The 21,220-nt window shown below is 36.5% G+C and overlaps 1 protein-coding gene across 1 annotated transcript in view; it reads right to left on the minus strand.

Moving 5' to 3' along the window:
• The window catches only part of BRINP3 (BMP/retinoic acid inducible neural specific 3), a 394,969-nt gene extending 386,174 nt beyond the window's left edge, over positions 1-8,795 (minus strand). The window contains exon 1 of the mRNA XM_045535963.1: positions 8,387-8,795. The gene's annotated coding sequence lies outside the window, so the exon portion shown is untranslated. The remainder of the gene's footprint in view (positions 1-8,386) is intronic.
• Between the last annotated feature and the right edge of the window lie 12,425 nt (positions 8,796-21,220).

The following is a 21,220-nucleotide window of genomic DNA, read 5'->3' on the forward strand; positions in this document are numbered from 1 at the left end:
AACTGTTTATTCAAGAAAGTGTTTTTAAAGAAAATTAACAAGCTGTTTAAAAAGCTCCCTTGGGAGTTATATTAGTGTTTAGGAACAAAAAATAGACTTTGTAGTTGTTGTTACCATTGTTAATTGATAATTGGTAGTTTTTAAATTCTAGATCACTCAATTTTGTACCTATAGTCTTCTTCTTTACTATTCCTTGGTATAATGTTAAAAAGATTATGCATTACATTTATAAAATGTACTGTGATTATATCTTTGTATATTAGTGACTGGTCTAGATGAATAATAAGAAATTCTATTACTATAAACTCAAGTAGAGTCATTCAATTTAAATGTTTTGAGTAAGCTAGACTTGGTCTCTACATTAATATGGTTGGTATCGTATAATAAAATGTTAAGAAAAGCATGCATTTATTATCTTAAGATAGTATTTTGTGTAAATTTGCTGCATAATTTATTCAACCTTTCATGATTTTTCTTCTAGAAATTTAAAGTGTGTTTATTAACATTTAAGAGGTGGGCACTTCTGAAAAAGACAGTTCTCCATCTCTCTATACATACATTTACAGAGCTGATTTTTCAAACCATCAGAAATGTTACCACAGTAAAGACATGAAAGCCACTTGAATATATTATCTATCCGAGGAACTTCCTGATTTCATTAATTTTTGTTCCATATTTACTGTAGTTATAACAGAAATGGATTCTGCACACAGTATTAAATCGAATATCTAAAAGCAGTTACAAAAAACTTATGCATATTAAAAGTACATATATATCAAAGCTATTACACAGAACACAATTATACTCAACCTGCATAAACATATGGGATTTTTAGTATGATACTTGAATAAACCCATGCTTTACTCTCCAAGTTTATTCTTTGATTTAATTTAATCACTGTTTTCCAGACTGGCTTATATTTATGGACATCATCTGAAAGGTTTTAAAGAAAATATTTTTCATTAGTGAGAGTGAACATTAAATGGATCTATGAAGTAACAGTATAGTTATATACTGGGCACTATTTGACACTGAAAAATCTGAAATGCATGCTTACTCACTTCTGGTCTTCCCAAGGCTAGATTGTTTTTTAATAGTGCAATATTTTAGAGATAGCTTTCAAAATTAACAAAATGCAACAGTCCAGAAAAGTTAATAAAAAGCAGCTCAATCCTGATGAGCTTGGCTGATATTCACAGAAATCAGGAAGAATAAGTCTATCTATAAGTATTCTTTCACAATAAGTCTGTAATGGAATTTAAATGAAACACACCATTATGAGAGAATAATTCTTACATAGCAGAGAGTTACAATACATTTGAATATAATGTTCACATATTTATTAATTTAATCAATAAATGTGTATTTTATAGATTTAATTTGCTGGAACTATAATATGGTAGCTACTTTATTAGCTATTAAAGGGAATTTGTTTTGCTTTGGGTGCTCTAAAAGGCATCCACATCTCATCTGAGTAAATTAGGGTTTAGGCATTAAAACAAACGCTTCTAAAAAAATTATAAGTAAAAGTAGGTCACACTGAGGATAAATACTTTTTTTAACTATAAACTTAAAAAATAAAATTTTGAGAAATTATCAGTTGTGATTATTAAGAAATAACAATGAATACAGAAGAATGGAAATCTATAATATTTTTCAATTTAGTAGACCGAATATCATTTTTCCACATCTCAATTTATACTATCTTGGCTAAAAATAAGCACTTAAAAATTAGCACAACTATTTATTTCATGATAAATCATCTAGTAATCCAATCAAATCATTAAAAATATATTACTTATATCTTTCAATCTCGGAGCAAAAGAAATTTGTTAGTGAATCACAATTGAGTTTATTTTAATTAATAGAGCATCAAGTAGTTATTTATGGTTAGTATTTTGAATATGAAATTGGGAAATACTCCAGAACTGTTTGCATAAATATTTTATGTCAGACATTATGTATAGAGAAATGGATTCATAGCTTATGAAGTGATTATCTAGGAAGACTTCGGAACTGGATAAGTCTGCAAGTGAGCAACTGGATACAAGCATTCTCGATAGCTCATCAAATAAGCTTTGAAATGATAGTGCTAAAAGCTTTAAAATATTATTTATGAAGATATTTGATGACCAGTATAAAATGGTTACAGTAGCTATTTGATACTCCAAAAGAAAAAAGAAAAAAAGAAAAAAAAAAAAAACTAGGCCAGAAATTCCAGGTACGTCTTCAGTAGAAAGGTCATTAGTGTATTAGTGTTCATGATTAAATTTCATCTTTGGAGACTTATTTTCTTTTTCTAGAACAGAATACACATTATCACACTATCTCCTTCTTTTAACAATTACAGTCATACATTAGCAATTAAAAATATTCAAACACATTTTTTATTTTGCTCTCCTTTAGAACTTATGAATAATAAAAATTAAAATAATAAAATCATACAGTACTACATGGAGAAACTGGTCAGAGCTATACTCCTAAATGTCTAAATAAAATTATCCAAGTAGTTGCTAAATTAAAATGCCAACAATACCAGATGTCACCCTAATTAATTCTGGTAAACTAAATATGAGTTTATAAAAGATGTTAGAAAATAAAATCTGGCATTTTGTAAGTTTCTCCATTTTGAAGTTATTACATGAGAATATTTTAAGTGTGTTTTCAATTAAGAACAGATATCATTAATTTGAGGATATAAATTTTCTAAGAAATCACTTTCCTCTTACTAAATGACAGTGAGAAATCAATAAAGAGCAACTATTTTGTAAAAATGACTATTCTCTTAGAACTGAATTAAAGCAAAGGTAAATATACTGTAAAAAAGAACTAATGTGCATCAGGAAGTGTATTATTTCAAGTTTTCTTTTAATTATACAATATCAAAACAAAGGAAATGTTGATTAAATTTATTTGGCACCATGACATCGTAGACCAAGAACATCTGATACTGGTATTAAAAAAAAAGTTGAGTCAACATTACTTCTTGTGTGGAGATACAATTCTAACAAAAAAAGACTACTTAAAAAATTCAAACTTAAATGATACCTTTTGCAAAACATATTTTGTTTTCATAACATATTTGTCCTTTTAAAACACCCTCATCTCTTATTTCATTTCGTCTACAACTCTCTAAAGTAGATATTATTTTCTCCTCATGAGAGATGAGAGAAATCAATGAAGAGTGGTCAAAAAATCTTACTAGGTTCATATTAATCCCATAGAACTAGAACTGAAATTCAGGAAGACATCCTAGATCTATCAGCACTCTACTTTTCCCAATAACTCATTATTAGGAGGTGAAAGAGAAAAACATTAAGAGTCTTAGAAGAGTACATCATTAATCATAAGCCATAATCATAATATCCAAACACCTTTGGGATAATTTTTTCAAGAAAAAAATAAATGCTTGCTAAACTCATCACTGATTGGTGTCATATTTCCATTTGTGTCTGAACTTTTTAAATACTAATATCCAATTTTCTAAATTACTAAAATTTTTAGACTCTTATTCTAGTCAGTAGCTGTTCATTTTAAAGATAATATAAAAAAACTCAATATAACAGGAAATATAGGAAATCGAATCATATGTTGATAATGAAACATCAAAGTTTGGAAATGTCACCAGTAGTGTTCTTTGCACTTGTAGAAAGAAACACACAAAAGCACTATTCTGAAAAGAAATTCTACTTTTATTTAAGAACACACAAATCTAGGAGTCAAGCTAATGGTAGGCTCCTACCATTATGTATGTATAGTATACATACACCTATACACACAGACACACACACACACTTTGAGTTCCAATGGTTTCTTCCTACTTAAGTTTGATTTACTTAACCATAATGTACCAATTATTTTGCATGAAGAAAATTCAGATTTACTATAGTTTATACAAATGAACATTCCTATTATTAAGGTTAAATGCTTAAAAGAAAATGTTCCACAAGAGGATAAAATCCCATAGTATCTGATTAAAAGAAAATAAAATTAATTATTATATGGTATCATGGTATCATGTCTATTTCATTTGGAAAATATTTTTAAAATAACATATATTTGAAATAAATACCTTCTCCATCCACCCAAAAATGGATTTCCATCTATGTATCTATTAATACACACACATATATATACACAATGAGCATATTTACCATTTACTACAATAAAATTCCATAGGATAAAATGCAGAAGAATTGAGGAATGGGAATTCATCAACAAATTACTTTCTCCAGTGGAGTAAAAACTACCTTTTGCAACAAACTAAGAAAAGCACTATAACTTTGCAAATTTACAAACCAAAGTTGCAATTATCTTTCTTATTTCTTCTAGATTTTATTAATAAACCTTACAAATAGAAAAATTATTGATCAGGGATCCACGTCAACAAGTATAATTGCTAAAAATATTTCCACAGAAAATTTAAAGAATACGATGTCTTAGAGAAGAGAAAGTGTTGTTATCAAATGAAATAGTGTTATGATTGTGTCTTAGTAACATTTTTTGATTCACTGTGTAGAAGCTCCAGACTCCTTCATCATGTGAGCAAACACAACAAAACGGTATCAATAATAATAACACAACTTATTAAAATATTCAAAATTTGATTTATCATTTTAATTGAATCAAATGTGGTTGTAGAAGCAATCTATCAGCTGCTCAATCTACACATATACAAAACTTTGAATTTAAAAAGAGTGTTACTTTGGGGAGAGTTCCCATAATTTTTTAAATTTGTTCTGACTTTTTTTTTTTTTTCCAGTTTTCCAGCTGGTGGAAAGCCCAGTGATTTCTGTCCTGGGGTGGTACAGAACCCTGCCACTGGCAATCCCTTCTTTTTTCATTCTATTTGACAACTCACTCCACCCCCACCACATGAATTGTTTTTTTTTTTCAAGACTGAGAAAATAACATGGAAATACCTACAAAACATTTCTCTCAAGTAGTCAAAATTACTTTGCTAGTGCAAGATGCCATTGATAGTTCTCCAGTAGTCCTTTCGTATATTAAGACCTGGGACCTTAACAAGAAGCAATGTTTTTAACGCCTGTCTGCAACTGCCATCTTCCATATTTCATTAGGGTTATACATCCCTTCCTCTAACTCTGTACCCTCCCCATTTCTTCCTCTCATCTTGATCTAATTTATGACTTTTGTAACCTTGCTAAACATTTAAATAAATTCACGTTAAACAATTAAATGAATACATGTTAAACATTTCAATGGTTTTACACCGATTGATGACTGTAAATATTAAGTTATGCATCATAGCAGGACTATCTGAAAATGCATACATTCCATCTCGTACAACAGGGACAAATCAACACAGCATGGTCACACACAGGTTATATGACTGTCAACAAAATACAGCCATTCAGTCCTTACCTGCTTAACTGCATGATGACAAACATATCTGAATAGCACGCAAAAGAAAGTCCCGAAATCTGAATCATCTGTCTTCCAAGCTGCTGTGCCAGTTTTATCCCCTGGTGCTGTCTTCTTGGCTTACGCACATTTGACCGGCTAGAATATTTGTAGGGGATCCTAGGGTTAACATGCAACCCTAGTCACCTCTTCCTTTTAGCAAACAGCCGGTGGGCAGCGCACAGCTGGCCCCAGGCACCCCATCCTCAGAAGTGGCGCCTGCCCTGCGTCCCCCGGCCGGATTCCCATCAGAGGGCAGTCCCTGCTTTAAAGGGTTGATCACGTTCTCAACCCTTTACTGCAAAGTAAAAGGCTGTCTGGCTCAACTCTTGGGGACTAGGTGGAGGAGAACAGCCGTCAGAAACATCGGAGACCAACTCTCCGCCACTGTTTGGCTGCAGACCCAGCGGTCACCGGCCGCCAAGAAGCGCCACCCCCTCCCGGGCGGACGCCGAAGGAGGGGCGCCCGGTCCCGGGTCCTCCCACCTCCCAGCCCCGCCCCTCCAGAGGAGAGGGAAATAAAAATAAAAGACCAACTTCAAAGTGGGCATACCGTAAGCCAGACAGCCCCCGACCCTCACTCTTTGCCTGTAACTTCATCCCTTACGTTCCCAGCTCCAGTGCCAAGTTGGACCCAACTCTCTCCCCCTCTCCTCGCCGGGTTCCCGGGAGCCGGGGAGGGAGGCAGGGGGCGACGGTCGCGCTAAGGCTTTAACCCGGAGCCTAGGAGGCCGTTCAGCGAGTCTAACCCCACTGAGCAGCCGGATGGGGACAGCGATCGGGGCAGTATACAGCAGGCATCCTGAGGAACTGTCATGCACTCATCTTAGATACGGCTCATTAAGAATAATAAACAGCACAGAAAGATGTTAGAAGATTACTGAGCTCACAAGTCTGTTCCCTTACAGAACAGGTTTGCTCGAGTTGGGCCCGAGGCAGCTCGTACATGGAGCATTCGGGAAGGATGAACCCCCGCCCCCCGTCCCCGGCGCGCCCCACTGTCCCCAGCCGCGGGAGCCCGCACGGGGCTGAGCGCGGAGCCCGCGCTGGCGGGTCGCAGCGGGGCCGGCGTTCCGCACCCGCCACCGGGGCTCGGGCCGGCCGGTCACCCCGCCGCCGCGCCCTCCTCCTCCCTGGGCACAGGTGGCTCAGGCGTCCCCGCGGGCCGGAGGGATCCGGGCAGAGTCGCCTGTTGCTGGCCCCGTGGCTAAAACGCGCGGGGCTGCGGGAGCCTCTCGGATGCAAATTCCCCCTTCGCAGGCGGGAGCTGGACTCGGCAAAACGCACTTACCTAAGGACAGAATGTCTGTCCTCGCCGGAGGAGACTGGGTTAAGAAGCAAAGATGTGACTGCACTGAAAGTTTTTTTCCCCCCCCTCCCTCCACCCCTGCCAACAACAGCAGCCCTCCAAAGAGGATGCTCGAGCTGGTGAATTATACTGAGCCCCTGTTTCCTCAAATGAAGTCACGGACGCTGCTGGCACACGCGTGTCAGGCAGGACGACCGGACTGGGAGAGACACCAGGTACAAACTAGTGACCGGGGAGGGGCGGTCCCGGCCCGGTTCCGGCTCGGTGGGAGCCGAGGTGGGGGGGGCCTTGAATCCCCAGACGGGGGGATGGGGCGACGCTGCAGCTGGAGTACTTTTATGTCTGGAAGCTAAAGGGGCTTTTGAATTTACAGAAGCGTTGCTTGGCTTGTCGCATCAGCCATCCATGATGACAGCAATAGTTCTTTCCGAGAAATTCATTAAAAAAGAAAAGAAAGAAAGAAAAGAAGGAAAAAAGAAGGGAAGAAAGAAAAGCTTGAACAATAGGTTCTCACGTCCATCTATCCTAATTATAGGAAATGTAGAAACCAGGAACTTGTCCTTAATGGGGGGCGGGGAGGGTGTTCACAGAGAAAACCCTCAGGATGTATCGGAGATCACTGACACATGCAGCTTTGGCATTCAATGAACACCGTGCTTTTCGCAATATATGTCAATATGTGAAGTAAAAGCAAAGATTTTAAATGTTTCTCAACACAACTATACTGAAAAGAGAGGTGATAATTCTGTCAGTTAAGCCCAAAGAAAGGTTCATAAAAGCAAAAAGCACCGACCATATTAACATACCTATTAAAAACAGAGGGTGGGGGTGGGCGAGTGTAAAGAGTGAAGCAATTAAATTTTTCATGAAAAGTCTGTCCCTGAATTTCAATTTAATAGAACCAAGATAATCAGTAGTTTCTTCTGATACCTCTTTTTTTTTTCCTGAAATGGGTACTCCCTGTCCAATTAAATGTTCACCAGCTAATTCACAAAATCAGAAATGTACAGCCAAACACTATGCCTGAATTGAAATACAATGCTTAAAATAATGTGCTCATGTGTGATTTAAAATGTTGTAAGAAAAAAAATGGTGCCCTCAAAACTCACACTCCTCTTCCTACCACTTAGTGGCATTTTAGTGCTTAGGATCCTGTTAAAATCATTAAAATCTACTACTTTACAATAAAGTCCTCCCTCAGTCATCTAATTGTTTACTATGAACAAATACTGACCTGAACAACCTTCTAAAGATGAGAGAGGCTAGTGAACTTTCCCAGTCCCTGCAATTTTCAGGTCTCTTTTAAGCTGTCTCTTAGATAAACATATAAAATTTGACCTTTCAAATGGCACAAGAATGAGTGCCAGGAAGGGTTAATGGGAGGGAAAGGAAGTTAACGTCCATATAACCTGTAATATAAATGAGGACAGAAATGAAAAAAAAAAACAAGATTATGAAAGGGGTGATTCATTACGTAGGATATATCTCAATAGTGCAATTGCAACTAACATACTAATTAATAAATATGGTCATATACATCTCTGAATTCTGAAAGTAGCAAAATTGTATAAAATCAGACACTTAAAAAACCAAAGCTTATTAAAAATAACACTAGTAATAAGTTTCTAAAAACATATAAAGAGAATAACTTACCAGAGGAAATTTCAGGAAGCAAGATGACTGTGAGAAAAATACATCCAAGATTCAAACAGATATTCCATCATCTTCCAAATCAAGGTAAAGTAGTGAGCTGCAGGGTGGTGGGACTTTGAAAAAATCAGCAGTTCCTGGTGGCATGTAACCAAGTAAAAACCAGTTACACAGAGAGCCACGCACCCCCAAGGAAAGAAAGCAAAATGTGAAAGAGCTGCCTTTTATTTTGGGGGTGGGTAAGAGGGTGGTGATCCTTAAGCAAAGTGAAAATTTACAAACTACACACCTCCATCCAGTGGGAAAAGACAGAAGCTGTGTAACCCCAGAGAACAGGAGGTGGACTACAGATAAATCTGCAAAGAGAAGTAAAGGGATGTGTTGAGGACAAGGAGATAAAGAGAGAACTAGTGAGCAAGGCTGTAGTCATCCTGATAGATATAGCAGCAAGAATGATTTAGGCTGCTGGGGAGGATCCAATGAGAATTCAAGAGGGCACCGCTTCGGAAATCCTGCTCTGATCTTCCCACTCTCAGTTCTTTAAGAGTCACCTGCGTGGGGAACATATTATTAGGATTAATAGTATTCCATCAGTGCATTTCACTGGTATTTCCCTTGAACATTTCCACTCGCAGCAACTGGGGGAGGCGTAGCCAGGAAGCCCAGCACAACCAACCCCCCAGATAAGCCACTCCAACCGTGCACACTGTGATGACCAAATCATCAGCGATCTGCACTGGGGTTGGTGGGGGCGGGGGGACCGCAGGGCTGAAGATGCCGCCGAGGCCGAGCGTGGGCGCTTTCGGGGCGCCGTGCGGGGGAGCCTGGGGACCCGGCCGTGAGCTGCGGCGGCGGCGGAGGCAGCAGCCCGCCCCGGTCCCGCGTCCTCGGCGGGTGCTGCGGTCCGCGACTCGAGGCAACTGACTTCCATCTGAAACCTCAGCTCCAAACGCCCTGCCTCAGCAGCTAAGGCGTTGGAGGTTCCGAGGACCGTCCCTGGGGGAGCGGGTGACAGGCTGCGAGGCGCGCGCCTGCCCCCCATTCCTGCGGCTACTGGGAGAGTGGAATGGCCGGGCCGCCGAGCGCGTTACCGTGCCATTGTCGCGTCCACTACTGCACAAACGATGATCGATCGGGTAAGATTAGCTTTATTTTTTCTCCCTATTCCTCTCCGTGGCCCCATCCCCACCCCCCTGTCCAAGCCCAAACCCCGAGCCCCGATCTGGATCTCTGTCTCCCCCCAGGAACTTCCCTCTCCTCTTTGAAACATGCTCCCCTAAGGGAACTGCTGGTGGGACTGGGAAGCCGGTAATTCTGTTTGTAGGTGGTTTATATTGTGGCTGAGGACCGAATCCCCCCTCCCTCCCCGAGCCTTCTCCGTAGGCCCCCCCTCCCGGGTTTGCTCTCCGGCTCGGATCCGAGTAAGGAGCGCTGGGGGGTCCCCGCCCGGCTCCACCTGCCACCCGACCCCGAAGCTTAAGAATTATCCGCCGCTGTCTCCTTTAGGAAAGAGGAGGCAAAGGTAGAGTGGAAATTGATTTCCTGCAGAGACTGAGGCGCCCAATGATGGAAGGAATAAACATTTGCCCTGGATAAAAAGGTTCTGGGTAAGTAATCTTATTTTCTGAGGTTGAAAAGGAAACACGTTGCTTCTCACTGCCCCATCCCCCACTCCATTCATTTATTTCTCTCTGTATGTAAATCACGAGTTGGGTCAGTGGAAATTTTCTTTGCCTCTTTCCTAGGAGAGTAATAGCATGTAAGAGTGAATTTGAAGTAGAAAGCTTTTAAGAAGACAATATGAAGGCTTTAAGATCTTTTGTATACTACATTAAAAACCCAAAGACAGGTAAAGCTTTTTTTTTTTTTTTTTTTCCTGAATATTAGAAAAAAATAGTTTGGGGTATTGGTCCTGTGTCTGTGCTTCCGGTATTCTTTGGCCATGTTCTAAAATATAATATTGTTTCAATTTCAAAAATGGGAATGGTTATTTTTCACATTTTGCAAGTAAATTAAAGATATAGAAACCACTTACTAAATGTGCATCTTGGCTTCCATTCTTGTACCAAATACAAATTAGTAGTGTCCAAAATGGCTATTTGCATGTTGTGATGATACTCTAAATTCATAATGCCCTCTGGTTTTCCTTGAGTCTATAGCACCCCCAGCCTGTACATGCTCATAATGTGAAGAGTAGATAGGAGTAGGAGTGGGGGAAGCCAAACAGCTCGATTGTGCTTATATCTTGTGTCACTTAGTGTGGAGAATAACAAGTCTTGCAAATTGTGTGAACTTAGTTTTTAAGTGCAAGCTGACCCTTTGGATGTAAAAAATTAAAGGAGACTTGTTCTAAGAGAAATCATTGCAATTTTGAATTATAAGATTTTTTTACTGGCACAATGCTGATATTAAATTTTTTTTTCTATTGTTGTCAGTCCTACTGTAATCCCTTATCCTCAAGTTTTACCACGAAAGGATAAGGTAATGGGCACAGAATTTAATCCTGATGCAGACAGGATGGTCTTAATCTCATCTAAAATATATGGTATTAAAATACCATTGATAAGAATAAATTCATTTTAGATAATCAATATCCTAGAAATCACTAGTATAAAATCCCAGAAGAAAGGTGGTATATATTACATCATCAAAGCGAAATTTGTATGTACTCAAAGTATCCATAGTCTTCATTACCATCAAACTGGCAAGGGAAAAGAACTTCAATGAGTATATGTTATTATAACTTCTTTTTCTTTCTCTCCTCAGGCTGTTTTCCAGCTCTAATGATGTCTTAAAGCAGAAGTTTCTCTTCAGTTGTCTCATTTTACCAAGAGGATGATTTCTGTACATGTGTGTGTGTTTCAGAGAGCCTGACAAATGTTGCTAGCAGGATCTGAAGTGCACATAAAGAGAATGAATATTCGGAATTACATTCATTACAAACGCAACTTTGACAAGTGTGAGAAGTAGAGAGCATACTTTTCCTATAAGACCTCAACATGCTCCCTAAAGCATTGAGGACCCAACCTGACTTAAATTAGAACAATCTAACATTAAATTTTTTATTTTATATGTGAAGTAAATGGAGGTTGTTCTTCAATATTTTTTAAAAAGGTCAAGATAAGAAAAATATTAATTTTGTGACCCAGAGTTCCCATACTTTAAAATAATTTTTTATAGCATTTAAAGTTGATCAAACAATATAAATATTAGAGTATTATATTAATTCATATGATTGCATTTGATCAACCCCAACATTGAGCCATGGGCTTTGTATCTCCTAGCTGGCTTCTACCTTCAGAACAGATCTTATTTGTGCTTAGACAGATCCAAAATTTATACATTTTAATATTATGTTGAGAATATCTTTTCTTGGATAATCACAGTGCACATCTGCAGCCAGTACATTAGTACATCTTATATTATTGGTAATGTTTTTGTTTGCTATCCTGGCACGGTATGCTTCTAGGTTCTGTATGTGAGTACCAATTAATATATTTCTTACCTATTATCCCACTAAAATTTCTATTCTAGAGGTAACATTCAGGATACACTTTATCACAGCAATTATGAAGCAAAATATTGATATGCTTCAGATGATTTTAACCTTAAATCTAACTTACAATAAAAATGAGTTATAATAAGATAACTAAATTCAGATTATTCTTTCCATATAAAAGAAATTCATACTTGACACACACACTTATGGATATACAATATCTTCATTAAATATTGAAATGTGTTCATTTTCATCTCTTTACTATGTTTATTTTGTTGTTACAGCTTTCTCTTTGAAAGTGGCTAAAGTTCTTAAATACTTATATTGCAGGCCTGTTATCATCTTACTTTATAAGATCAATAAGCTGCTAAAGAAACTGGGTCAATATATTTATCTCCAAAAAAGTATATTGGAACTTGAATGATCTTTAAGGTCTTTAATCTTACCCCTCATGATGATGAAAAAGTTGACAACCAGAGAGGTTAAATGAATAGTGTAATCATACGCTAACTAGTAACCTGAGGATTTTTAAATGCAGGTAACTTTTTAGCTAGTGTCCATTCTAAATCAATTAAATTCTATCCAAGACAGGTATTGTAAGAGATTGGGATAGGGAATAAGTGGAAGGAAGAGAAAGTAGTACAAAGATGAATGAATGAATTGCAGCCAGTCTTCCAAGAGATTATTTTGTTAATAACGAATACTCTTCATTACACAAAGTTTTTGTTTTTCTGCCTTACTTTTTCCCCCAACCCACTGCCCTCTCATGATTAGGGAATATTTCACGATGCACTTTTACTTCCTCAGCAAATATCCTCAGTGTTCTTTTTTTGTACATGAATTGGGTTGTTCCCTAGACTGTTTTTCCTCAGACAATAAATATAAACTGTAAATAAGTCCAACTGTCTGCGATATCATGCTCCATCATGTCGCCTCTCTGGTCTACATTTATATTCTCTAACATTATAGAAAATGGGATTGTTCCAAGGGGAAAGCTGTCATTTCAAAATAAGACGTGTAATGAAACCCTGACATGTGTGAAACTACATACATACACATACCAACACAATATGAAATAAATGCAAAGATTAAGATAACTAAGAGAATGCTTTGTGATGGAAACATTATCATATATGTGAGATATATATTATACTTTATATGTGTTATATATATATAAACACCATGCATGTTCCATTAGGAAAAAAAGTTTTCTAATTTGGAGAAAAGACACAAAATTTCAGCCATTTTCTGGAATGGTTTAAGCCGTACCAGTGTCCTTTTGTGTACATCCATATTTGAGTATGACATGCAAGCTATTTTTATTTTTGGAAACGGCAAATCTAAAAGGCAAACATCAACACTAAAATCTATTTAGCAAGTATCATTATTTCAAAAAGGTTATCATTCCTGGATTAAACAAGACAAAAATCGCATCAAATCTAAACATTTTTAAATGTTTATAGTGTGCTCTTATAAAATTAACATTTTTTGCACTAATCTGAAAAATTAGTGCTTTGTAGAAGCTTTTTGGGGAGCATTTGTTAAGTTGTATTTGTATTGCTATGTGTGTTTTTATGTGATTAATAATTAGTTTCCAGATGCATATGATGGAGTGCAGAACTTAACCTATTTCAAAGCACTTACTGTCGACTGTCAGTTCATGGATGAGGAAGTATGATTGTGTTTTTTTGTGTTTATTCTCAACTTCCTCACTTTGTGTCCCCATAACTTAGCACAGCACCATACATAGAGAAGAATCTCAATAAATATATGTTTAATGGATGAAACTAAGTACTTAATCAAACTTTTCCCTTTTCACATTCTTCCAGAAGTTTATTGTATTTAATGTGTATCTAATATTTAGAAATGATAACATTCTTCAATACATTTTCAGAATATTTGACATATATTTGGCCTAGTAATATGAATTTATGCATGATACCAATTGACATGCATATACTTGCTCAATTTTTGAAACACATAAATGATAAGCATGAAAATATTCAAGGAAATGGTAAGATACAACTTGCCTACAATCTTCCCTTGTAACTGGATTTCAATCCATATGATAGAAACAAAAATGTCACCACAAATGTCCACATCCTGATTTTCAGAACTGGTGACTTCTTTACCTTTTATGGCAAAAGAGACTTTGCAAATGTTATGTTAACCCCAGTGAGATGTAGAGATTATCCTACATCATCTGTATGTGCCTGATGTAGGCACAAGCATCCTCGCAAGATGGAAGCAGAAGGTAACAGAGAAAGTGATGTGAGGACAAAGCATTGGTTGGAGTGACGGGAGGAAATGCAGGGACAGTGCCCTCTAGAATCTGGGAAAGGGAAGGAAACAGGTGCTTCCAGAGGAAATGAAGCACTGCTGACCCATTTTAGACTTCTGGCCACCAGAACTGTAAACTAATACATTTGTGTTGTTTTAAGTCATTATATTTGTGCTAATTTGTAAGCAATAGGAAACTAATAGAGCCAGTCAACGAAGAGAGTTGAAAAATAAGGAATATGTTCTTTTTTCTCTAGGAACTTTATGATTTAGCAGCAAACTCTTGCTTCATAGTCATTCCATTCTTCTAGGTACTGAACAAACCACCAACGTTCATGAGTCAAGAACCAACTTGTTTACATGAGGGATGGATGGAATCAGGATGGGGAGGACTAGACATAGCACTAGGTTTCCAGAAATAAACTAATGAATGTAGGTTATATAACATACTTTTATTTATTTAGAATATATTACCTGGCATAGAGCTTTACACGTTAGCCCCCAGTACATGATGATTTAGGTATAATAAATATTGACCTAAGTGTGAGAGAGTGAATAAGATCCATTAAATTTGAAGATTATGTGAAAATTACTAACCTTGGTATGAAGAAAATACTCTAAGCACAATACAATTAAGTGAAGAAGTTGGTGAAAATTAGCAAAATATTAAAAGAAATTTGAGATCTAAAATGAGACCTCAATAGAATGACTGACAGGGAGTGGGAGGATTTTTATTTTCATGGAGAGATTGATATGAAGCAATTTGATCTTTTTCTCCTTATATTTTATACAGTATTGCAATCAAGAAAAGGAAGTGAACATTTACTTAATTAGGATGCATCATTAATTTTAGTGTCTCATGAACTCCAAAGGCCTTTCACCCCTTTAATGAAAATAAAGAAAAACTAAGCTACTTGATTGCCAATTCTCTTGGTATCTCTAAATCTGTCTAATGCCTGCACTTCCTATTCAGAAGAAATACACACTTTGTAGGAGGATGAAAAACAATCCTTCACATTGATTATAGAGTTTTGCCTCTGAGGAGAAAATATAAATTTATAGACAAAAGTAATTTTAAAAGACTACATAAAGTGAATTCATTTCATATTTATGGAAAGAGATCAAGTCTAAAAGTCAATTCAACAAATATTTATTGAGCATTTATTTAACAATCATTTATTGATAGTATTATATACATAAGAAGCAAGATTTTAAATGTTATAAGGATGTAAAAATAAGTAAGCTACAGTATTTGTGCTCTAGTTGGAGGATAAGGGGAGTATACTGACAAATATGAAGGTCTTTTTAACTCCATCCTATCTTTCATTTTCATCTTCAATCTTCCTTTTTAGAAAGAAAATCAAATGTATTGATTGTCATCTATGGGCCAGGCACTTCTTAGAATAATGCACTGAACAAGACAACCAAGGCATGGCCCCCAAGTATCTTACGAATATTAACACAATCATAACAACAACACAAGAAAATAATAAGCCTAGACTTGAGTGATTGCTGCTGTATTTAGCCCAGGCGTAAGATTCTCTTCAGCCATACTTCCAGCATGCTTCACTCATTTACATTACTTAGTAGCTTCTGTAAGCATGTGAGTTTTTACTTTTTATTTTTAAGAATGTAAATTTGTTACCTATTGCTTACATTTGTTGGCAGGAGGTGTTTGCATAGAGTTTCAAAGGCAGCAGTTGAGCTAGGATAAATGTTTTAGTCTATATAAATTAAATGTTGTAATTAACAACTCCAAACTTTATTTGCTTAAAAGAAATTTAATCTGTGCTCACACACAGTTCTTACGTATCAGAAGGATGGGTATGATGATCTGATTCACAGCGATTCAGGGACCCAGTGGGCTTTCATCTCATGGCCCAGCACTCCACTAAGTCCTTATGTGTTCTTTATGAATTTGGTAAATGGGGGAAGGAGAAAGTGTGGGGGATCACTTAGGAGATTTCCTGGACCAGGTCTAGAAGACGCCCATATCACTGCCATTCACACTCCACTGGCCAGAGCACATTATCATGGCCCCGTCTAACTGCAAAGAAAGCTGTAAAATGAAGTCGAGCTTTATGCCTAGGAAGAAGAGGACATGGATAGCAATCTGCTCCATTGATATTCTCAGACCAAAGCATTCTTATACATGACGATAGCATCAGACTGTACATTCAGTGTAGGCTGGTACCTCAACTTTCTTGCGTGAAGCAATCAGACTAGGAAGTTTGATAGACTCTGCTTTGCTAGATCATTGGGAGAATTCCAGTCCTTGCCAGTGAGAAGAACAGACTCTGCACATAGTCAGTGCTTAATAAAGATTTGGTAAGTGAACGGATATCAATGATCTTGGGTGTTCCCATAAAATATCCCTCTGCCAGAACTTGACATCCAAGTGGATGTAGACATGCAAAAATAAATAAATTTAGAAAGAGTTCACAAACTAACTCAAAATGGATCACACACCTAAATGTAAAATACAAAACTATAAAACTCCTAGAAGATAGCATGTAAGAAAATCTAGGTGACCTTGAGTTTGGATATAAATTTTTAGGTACAATATCCAAAGCACAATTCATGAATGAATAATTTACAAAGTTAGACTTCATTAAAATTAAAATCTTCTGCTGTGTAAAAGACACCATTAAAAGAACAAAAAGACAGGCCATAGGCTGGGAAAATATTTTCAAAGCACATATCTGATAGAGGATTGGTTTAAAAATGTAAAAAGAACACTTAAAACTCAACAATAAGAAAATAAAAACCCCAATTAAAAAATGGGCAAAAAATCTGAACAGAACTTCATGAAAGAAGATACACAGATGGCAAATAAACATATGAAAAGATGCTCAACATTACATGACATTAAGGAATTGCAAATTAAAAGAACAATGAAATATAACTACACATCTATTAGAATGGCTAAACTCCAAAAAGTTGGCAATAGCACTTTGTTAGAGGATGTGGAGCATCAGAAACTCTCATTTTTGCTGTTAGGATGCAAAATGGCATAACCATTTTGACAGACACTTTGGCAGGTTCTCACAAAGCTAAGCATAGTTTTATCACCTACTTCACCAACTACATTCTTTGGTATTTACTCAAATGAGCTGAAAACAAATTTACATGAAAATACCTGCAGCCTTTTACTTAATTGACCAAAACTGGTGGCAATCAAGATACCCTTCAAAAGGTGAGTGGATAAACAAAGAGTGCTACATCCGTATAATACAATAGTTTTCAGTGGTTAAGAAGTGTGCTACCAAGTCACAAAAATACATGGAAGAAACTTACATGCATATTGCTTAGTGAAAGAAGCCAGTTTGATATGGCTACATTATATAATTACAAATATATACCATTCTAGAAGAGACAAAACTGTAGACAGCAAAAAAAAAAAAAAAATACAAAAAAAAAAAACCTCAATGGTTGACTGGTGGTTGGGTTTTGTTGGCGGGGGGCGGGGGGCGGGGAAGGATGCATAGGTGGAGCACAAGCCATGTCTAAACTAAACCAATGGTCAATTCTTGGTTTGCATCGTTGGTGAATTAGCAGCATTTAACAGGATACTATTTCACATAGTTTCTATGTTTGCTTCCAGAAAAATCCCTTGATCTTTCTTCTACATCTCTGCTTTGATGCCCCTCAATTATTTTTTAAAATTTTATTTTCATCATATTGAACTTTTAAAGCTTAAATTCTCTAATGTTCAATTCTTATACTTCTTCATATTTACATTTATACTCAACCCCCAGGGGATGCCATTCATTTTCATGATGTGCAGTATTATCTGTCTACTGATTACTTCCAACTTTGTATCTTCAGTTTGATCCTTTTTCCTGGACTTTTCAGAGTCCATCCAAATTAACATTCAACACTTTTACTTGGAAGTATAGTAACCACACTAATTTGAATTTGTCCAAAATTCAGCTGCTGAACCTCAACTCCTGAAACCTGTTCTACCTCTATTCTTGCCCAGTTCAATTAATGATAATTCTTCCTTGCAAATGGTCAGGTAAAAACTCTGCCGGGACCCTGACTTCTCTTTCTCTCAGAGCTCATACCCAATTTATAAACGAATCTTTTTGACTCCACCTATGAAATAGATCTCGCATCCAACTGTTTCTCATTTCATTGCTAAAGTATTAATCAAAGTCACTGTAATCTCTCACTTGGTTTATTCCAATAATATTTTCTTTACCCTGCTTTGCCTCCCCCATGACCCATCTTTCTATCCTTAACACAGAAAACAGTGTAATCCTGTTAAAACGAAAATTGATCAGGAAACTCCTCTATTCAAAATGTGCAATGGGTTCCCATTTATCTAGAACACACACCAAAATCCTTACCATGACTGCTAAGGCCCTAAAACATTTAATCATTTTTTTTTTTTTTACTCCTAGTCTATTACTACTCTGTGCTTAGTCATTATCCTCCAGCCATCCTGACCTCTTTACAAAAATTGCCCCTTTCCTTAGGCCATCATATTGAGAGGAATTCCCATTTTATGCTTGTCTGATCCTGAGGCTTATCCTCACTGGATCTCAAAACAGCTATTCAGCATGATCTCTCTCTCAAAGACTTGGACATTTTCCATAACACACCCAGTCCGTGAGAAACCCAGTGGTACTATTTCAGGCCCCTTCTCTTTCTAAAATGCCTCAATAGAAATTTTAGTACACAGTGGACAGTACCTATTGAAAGTTGTTCTCTTCCAAAATTCCAGGAGAAAAGTGGAACAGAAACCTCCCTCCTTAGATTTCTAATCATTTCTTCTCACATTGATCTTCCATCCTGTTCTTTTCTTCCTCTCCTTCTAATTTTTTTTGCTCTGGCCTAGAAGAACTTTTATTAGCTTTTTCTAAGTAAGCAAAACTATCCTTATGTCTAATGCTTTAAACATTAGAGTAATACTTCAAGGGAAGCTTTAAAAAATTCATTTCCTTTAATGTTTAGCTTTTACAAACAAAGAGCACCTTGGTTTCACACCATATAGCCAGTTGAGACTGAAAAAACACATCCGGCACTTTAATTCACATTGTTTTCTCCCTAGAAACAATGAAATAAAATATTCCTGAATTAAACAATCCCTAAATTAAAATATCCAAATATTACCCTATTGCATTAGACCAGAAATGAACTTATGTAAAACTTTTGCAAGAAAGAGAAACATGAAGTGATCAGTTTGAATCCATCTACCTGTAAGGATATACCTTTATTTTAGTATGAATACTCCTCCTTGGTCTTCTCTAGACATAGTTCCGTTATGCTATTTCAGTATGCTGAATATCTGATTCTGGACAGCTTCTGATCCTAAGAGCCAGATGCCTCCACTCCTGCCCTTGTCATTATATTGACTCCATCTTCTATCTGCTTCCCTAGTTTATTATTTTAAAAATCAAATATCAAATCGGGTCTGAAATGTCAGGACTAGGTCCCTTGCCTGTACCACACTACAAGGGAAGGCGAAGGGGAAAGTAATTTCAAGGCTGAAATTCTCCTAAAAATGTATAGAGAAGGCACAAGGAAGCTACCTGCACTGCAGATATCTAACATCTTGTGTACGGGCTCCGTAGTTATGATGTTATAACTTTCATAGTCAACAGGGGGAGAATAAAGCAAAATAATGACTGCCTAAAATTAGATTAAATCTTAACTGACAGATTATCATAAATTTCTTGTAAAACTATAGGATATTATTGGTTAAAAGTGTCATGCAAACACATTTGAAAGAGATTTGAATTTTAATCATCTTATTTTTTTCTTTCTCACACAAATTCTGTCTTTTCAGCTGCCCTTCAACTCCCAAATCAAATATTTAGTTAAGAAAAACCCACAGATATTGTCCCGTGGGTTACTTACTTGTATAAATTCTAATTGAGTGTCAGAAAGACTGGTAATTGAACTAATGTAACTATTCACGCTTTTACCCACACTATTGTGTACTAACAAATATATTATTACACATGTGAGACTATTACTTACTGGAAAATCCTTTCAATTAGATTGTAAAGGGAAATAAATTTTAAAATATTTAAAGTAAGGGAATTAATTTCTTTTTTTTTTTTTTTTATTTCAGCTCATCATGGGGTACATAAGTTCAGGTCATATACATTGTCCATGTCCCGCCCATCCCCCCGGAGTCAGAGTCCCAAGCGCGTCCGTTCTCATTCTCCAGACAGTGCGCCTGGCACTCATCATGTAGTCATACCTCCATCCCCTCCCCCCCCACCTCCCCGGGTCTGCACCCTCAAGCATGACCATTCCCCAGAGGGTGCGCAACGCACTCGTCATGTAGGCATACACCCATCCCCTCCCCCCACCCCCCCATCCCAGTCTGATATCCAATTGGTATCCTTCCCCGATGTACATTTAGGTTATTATCAACAGATAGATATATTAATAATGCTTAAAATATGATATTTTATTTGTACATATGTGCTATAGTCTTAATATATTTGCCATCCTCTCACAAGTCAATGAATAATCTTTAAAGACAAAACACAAAGTATCTTCAAGTGATTTTTTTAAGATATACAACATTAGCAGCCCCAAGGATTTCATAGTTAAGCAAACTAAAATAAACACTCAATATTTTTTCAAGATTTCATTATATTTTGTTTATATCTCAGAAAGGGAAAAGAAAGACAATTAAAACTTGAGAGAATATATTGGGAATGAAAAGTATAAATTTTGATCACAAAAAATATAATCAAATATCTCTTGTAAAATAAAATTTCTTTTAGCAATTATTGCTAAATTCTTCCTACAAAACCTTAAATTGCTTCTAAGAGGCTCATAAAAAAACTTCATTTACTTGCAGAAAATAATACAGTATTTGTTGCTGAGCATGAGTCATTCATTACTCATGAGCATGAGTAGATTTTTAAAAGCCACCATTTCTGTGAACAAGTATCAAAGATCAAATATATATTTGTAAATTAATATATATAATAAAAAGAATGTAAACCCTTAATAATTCATAATACTACATATACCACACATGCATTTTAGCATGTTTTAGTATATTTTAATGATTTCTTTAGTGACATATT

This window comes from Lemur catta, chromosome 23 (assembly GCF_020740605.2).
Source record: "Lemur catta isolate mLemCat1 chromosome 23, mLemCat1.pri, whole genome shotgun sequence".
In the NCBI taxonomy this organism is placed as follows: domain Eukaryota; kingdom Metazoa; phylum Chordata; class Mammalia; order Primates; family Lemuridae; genus Lemur; species Lemur catta.